The 4544-nt window shown below is 46.7% G+C and overlaps 3 non-coding genes across 3 annotated transcripts; all 3 read left to right on the forward strand.

The window, feature by feature from the left end:
* Positions 1–603: 603 nt before the first annotated feature.
* LOC142271139 (U2 spliceosomal RNA) lies at positions 604–794 on the forward strand. Its single transcript, XR_012736305.1, has one exon. It is a non-coding gene; the product is annotated as a U2 spliceosomal RNA (small nuclear RNA).
* Positions 795–2181: 1387 nt separating this feature from the next.
* Positions 2182–2372, forward strand: LOC142271140 (U2 spliceosomal RNA). The gene has a single exon (XR_012736306.1). It is a non-coding gene; the product is annotated as a U2 spliceosomal RNA (small nuclear RNA).
* Positions 2373–3759: 1387 nt separating this feature from the next.
* On the forward strand, positions 3760–3950 carry LOC142271141 (U2 spliceosomal RNA). Its single transcript, XR_012736307.1, has one exon. It is a non-coding gene; the product is annotated as a U2 spliceosomal RNA (small nuclear RNA).
* The last annotated feature ends 594 nt before the right edge of the window (positions 3951–4544 follow it).

Below are 4544 nucleotides of genomic sequence, written 5' to 3' on the forward strand. Positions count from 1 at the left end.
CAACATGAAGAGACGGAACACTGGCGGCTTGTCACAATGCCCCCCGATGACATCACAATAGCGCTGCTGCCTAGAAAACAAGCTGCGCAGAAGAAGTTGTTCTTTGGGTGGGAGGGTGGGCTAGTGGAAGGAGGGGGCAATCTCTTTTTTTCCCGGGTGGTAGGGGGATGACAGGAGAAGGGAAGCGGGTGGTGAGAAAGGTACAGAGGGCAGGGTTTGGGGGCTGGGAAGGAAAGGGAAAAGATTAGGGTTTGGGGATGATGAAAGGGCTTTCTACGGGTAAGGATGGCAAAGGGTGGCAGTGACGGAAAGTCAGGCAACCTGTCCTGTCCGTCTTTTTGTATCGTGAATTGGAAAGACTGCAAGGGGGAGGGGAGTTGCTTGCGCCCTAAAGGAGGAGTTATTCAGATTCATTGCAGTGGGCGGCGGCTGCAAAACGCACCATTCTTCTTGTTTTGGCTCTGCAAAGCAGCCTTTTCAAGGGTTGGCTTGGGTGACAAAATGTCTTGTGTAGGCGTGGGTTTGTCTCCCTCTCGCTCTCTCTCCCTAAGATGTGTCCGGCATAGGCCAGGGTGCCACTCGAGGCCCAAACCAATTCTGGTTATCGCTTCTCGGCCTTTTGGCTAAGATCAAGTGTAGTATCTGTTCTTATCAGTTTAATATCTGATACGTCCCCTATCTGGGGACCATATATTAAATGGATTTTTAGAACAGGGAGATGGAAAAAGAGCTTGCTCTGTCCACTCCACGCATTGACCTGGTATTGCAGTACCTCCAGGAACGGTGCACCCCTTCTTAACCCAGTTTCCAAAAGCAGAACTCAATTCACCTGATTCATATTAGCCCGATTTAATGAATTGGAAGAAAGCATACGTCTTCATATGCACCTCAATTTGGCCCATTCACTTTTCACACTTCCTCCTTTTGTTTTTTATCTTTCACACTTTTGACTTTCTTTATTCATCCAAATAGCAAACTCATCACCACTCAACCTGACCAACTCGGCTATGTCCCCGTGCTGCAGTTCTCTGTCTTATCTAGATCATTTGCAATTGAATGGAATAGATCCCTTTTGGACAAAGTGGATTCACCTGCTGCTGCAGTGACCACAGGTGTGATAACATCTAGAATTGGCATCTGGTGCGATCTCTCCGCTTCCACTCCAAAGAAAGTTACCTGTTTATTCCTATCATGCATTGGTTTTTGGGGTTTTCTTTGAGTAATGATGATCTCTTTAGTAGTCTGTTGGCGCCCTCTCCTGGAGGAATAGTTTGCTTGCTCTTGGACATTCTAAAAGAGAGGTCATGATAGACATTGAGCTTCTGAGCTCAATTGGGGACAGTCATGGGTGATGAATGTTTGCAACCTACTGCGAAGCCTCATACCGCAATATAAGGAACGTCAAATACTAAGAAAGGGCGGCCTATGAAAGAATTACTACTTTCAATAAGTACACTTAAACGGCTAATTGGGAATAGAAAAACTGTAAAAAGCCCTCTGAGAAAGCCCCCCTCTAACCTTTGATAGTAAGCTTTTCTGTAGTCTGCCTGTTGATGTATTTTCCGTTTGAACTGTGCACAACATGAAGAGACGGAACACTGGCGGCTTGTCACAATGCCCCCCGATGACATCACAATAGCGCTGCTGCCTAGAAAACAAGCTGCGCAGAAGAAGTTGTTCTTTGGGTGGGAGGGTGGGCTAGTGGAAGGAGGGGGCAATCTCTTTTTTTCCCGGGTGGTAGGGGGATGACAGGAGAAGGGAAGCGGGTGGTGAGAAAGGTACAGAGGGCAGGGTTTGGGGGCTGGGAAGGAAAGGGAAAAGATTAGGGTTTGGGGATGATGAAAGGGCTTTCTACGGGTAAGGATGGCAAAGGGTGGCAGTGACGGAAAGTCAGGCAACCTGTCCTGTCCGTCTTTTTGTATCGTGAATTGGAAAGACTGCAAGGGGGAGGGGAGTTGCTTGCGCCCTAAAGGAGGAGTTATTCAGATTCATTGCAGTGGGCGGCGGCTGCAAAACGCACCATTCTTCTTGTTTTGGCTCTGCAAAGCAGCCTTTTCAAGGGTTGGCTTGGGTGACAAAATGTCTTGTGTAGGCGTGGGTTTGTCTCCCTCTCGCTCTCTCTCCCTAAGATGTGTCCGGCATAGGCCAGGGTGCCACTCGAGGCCCAAACCAATTCTGGTTATCGCTTCTCGGCCTTTTGGCTAAGATCAAGTGTAGTATCTGTTCTTATCAGTTTAATATCTGATACGTCCCCTATCTGGGGACCATATATTAAATGGATTTTTAGAACAGGGAGATGGAAAAAGAGCTTGCTCTGTCCACTCCACGCATTGACCTGGTATTGCAGTACCTCCAGGAACGGTGCACCCCTTCTTAACCCAGTTTCCAAAAGCAGAACTCAATTCACCTGATTCATATTAGCCCGATTTAATGAATTGGAAGAAAGCATACGTCTTCATATGCACCTCAATTTGGCCCATTCACTTTTCACACTTCCTCCTTTTGTTTTTTATCTTTCACACTTTTGACTTTCTTTATTCATCCAAATAGCAAACTCATCACCACTCAACCTGACCAACTCGGCTATGTCCCCGTGCTGCAGTTCTCTGTCTTATCTAGATCATTTGCAATTGAATGGAATAGATCCCTTTTGGACAAAGTGGATTCACCTGCTGCTGCAGTGACCACAGGTGTGATAACATCTAGAATTGGCATCTGGTGCGATCTCTCCGCTTCCACTCCAAAGAAAGTTACCTGTTTATTCCTATCATGCATTGGTTTTTGGGGTTTTCTTTGAGTAATGATGATCTCTTTAGTAGTCTGTTGGCGCCCTCTCCTGGAGGAATAGTTTGCTTGCTCTTGGACATTCTAAAAGAGAGGTCATGATAGACATTGAGCTTCTGAGCTCAATTGGGGACAGTCATGGGTGATGAATGTTTGCAACCTACTGCGAAGCCTCATACCGCAATATAAGGAACGTCAAATACTAAGAAAGGGCGGCCTATGAAAGAATTACTACTTTCAATAAGTACACTTAAACGGCTAATTGGGAATAGAAAAACTGTAAAAAGCCCTCTGAGAAAGCCCCCCTCTAACCTTTGATAGTAAGCTTTTCTGTAGTCTGCCTGTTGATGTATTTTCCGTTTGAACTGTGCACAACATGAAGAGACGGAACACTGGCGGCTTGTCACAATGCCCCCCGATGACATCACAATAGCGCTGCTGCCTAGAAAACAAGCTGCGCAGAAGAAGTTGTTCTTTGGGTGGGAGGGTGGGCTAGTGGAAGGAGGGGGCAATCTCTTTTTTTCCCGGGTGGTAGGGGGATGACAGGAGAAGGGAAGCGGGTGGTGAGAAAGGTACAGAGGGCAGGGTTTGGGGGCTGGGAAGGAAAGGGAAAAGATTAGGGTTTGGGGATGATGAAAGGGCTTTCTACGGGTAAGGATGGCAAAGGGTGGCAGTGACGGAAAGTCAGGCAACCTGTCCTGTCCGTCTTTTTGTATCGTGAATTGGAAAGACTGCAAGGGGGAGGGGAGTTGCTTGCGCCCTAAAGGAGGAGTTATTCAGATTCATTGCAGTGGGCGGCGGCTGCAAAACGCACCATTCTTCTTGTTTTGGCTCTGCAAAGCAGCCTTTTCAAGGGTTGGCTTGGGTGACAAAATGTCTTGTGTAGGCGTGGGTTTGTCTCCCTCTCGCTCTCTCTCCCTAAGATGTGTCCGGCATAGGCCAGGGTGCCACTCGAGGCCCAAACCAATTCTGGTTATCGCTTCTCGGCCTTTTGGCTAAGATCAAGTGTAGTATCTGTTCTTATCAGTTTAATATCTGATACGTCCCCTATCTGGGGACCATATATTAAATGGATTTTTAGAACAGGGAGATGGAAAAAGAGCTTGCTCTGTCCACTCCACGCATTGACCTGGTATTGCAGTACCTCCAGGAACGGTGCACCCCTTCTTAACCCAGTTTCCAAAAGCAGAACTCAATTCACCTGATTCATATTAGCCCGATTTAATGAATTGGAAGAAAGCATACGTCTTCATATGCACCTCAATTTGGCCCATTCACTTTTCACACTTCCTCCTTTTGTTTTTTATCTTTCACACTTTTGACTTTCTTTATTCATCCAAATAGCAAACTCATCACCACTCAACCTGACCAACTCGGCTATGTCCCCGTGCTGCAGTTCTCTGTCTTATCTAGATCATTTGCAATTGAATGGAATAGATCCCTTTTGGACAAAGTGGATTCACCTGCTGCTGCAGTGACCACAGGTGTGATAACATCTAGAATTGGCATCTGGTGCGATCTCTCCGCTTCCACTCCAAAGAAAGTTACCTGTTTATTCCTATCATGCATTGGTTTTTGGGGTTTTCTTTGAGTAATGATGATCTCTTTAGTAGTCTGTTGGCGCCCTCTCCTGGAGGAATAGTTTGCTTGCTCTTGGACATTCTAAAAGAAAGGTCATGATAGACATTGAGCTTCTGAGCTCAATTGGGGACAGTCATGGGTGATGAATGTTTGCAACCTACTGCGAAGCCTCATACCGC

The sequence above is a fragment of the Anomaloglossus baeobatrachus genome, unplaced genomic scaffold (genome assembly GCF_048569485.1).
Source record: "Anomaloglossus baeobatrachus isolate aAnoBae1 unplaced genomic scaffold, aAnoBae1.hap1 Scaffold_3349, whole genome shotgun sequence".
NCBI lineage: Eukaryota > Metazoa > Chordata > Amphibia > Anura > Aromobatidae > Anomaloglossus > Anomaloglossus baeobatrachus.